We start from the raw sequence: 558 nt of genomic DNA, 5'->3' as shown, positions 1-558 counted from the left end.
CAGCCACTGCACTCCAGTCTGGGCGACAGAGTGAGACTCCAACTCAAAAAAAATAAAAAAACAAAAATAAAAAATAAATAAAAACTTTCCAAAACTTATCATTTCCTCTAAGATAAATCCAAATTAACAAGGTTAACTAAATCCTATGTAAACTCCCCCACTTACCCCTACAATCCAGTAAGTATCTATGGTGACACACTTTTATTTTCTACTTTGTTTATTTTTTGAAACCCACTAACTTGATTTCACAATATACTAGCAGGTGCCTGAAGTTTACAAAACACCACTTTAGTGTACCACACTCTCACACTTCTTGGCCTTCCCACATGTTCTTTTTGCCTGAAACATTCTTGTTCATCCTCACTTTTCTGTTTTACCTAGCTACTTCCTATTCTACTTAAGATTTCCGCTTTTGGCCAGGTGCAATGGCTCATGCCTATAATCCCAGCACTTTGGGAGGCCAAGGTGAGAGGACTGCCTGAGCCCATGGGTTTGAGACTGGCCTGGGCAACCTATCAAGACTGCATCTCCACAATAAGTAAAAAAAAAAAAAAAAAA

The 558-nt window shown here is 38.4% G+C and overlaps 1 protein-coding gene across 4 annotated transcripts in view; it reads right to left on the bottom strand.

The window, feature by feature from the left end:
* Window positions 1–558, bottom strand: part of SNW1 (SNW domain containing 1) — a 41,632-nt gene that overhangs the window by 931 nt on the left and 40,143 nt on the right. The window lies entirely within an intron of this gene.

Source organism: Carlito syrichta, unplaced genomic scaffold (genome assembly GCF_000164805.1).
Source record: "Carlito syrichta isolate Samal-C Ts95f unplaced genomic scaffold, Tarsius_syrichta-2.0.1 Scaffold306749, whole genome shotgun sequence".
Classification (NCBI taxonomy): Eukaryota; Metazoa; Chordata; class Mammalia; order Primates; family Tarsiidae; genus Carlito; species Carlito syrichta.
This window is presented reverse-complemented; position numbering and strand designations above follow the sequence as displayed.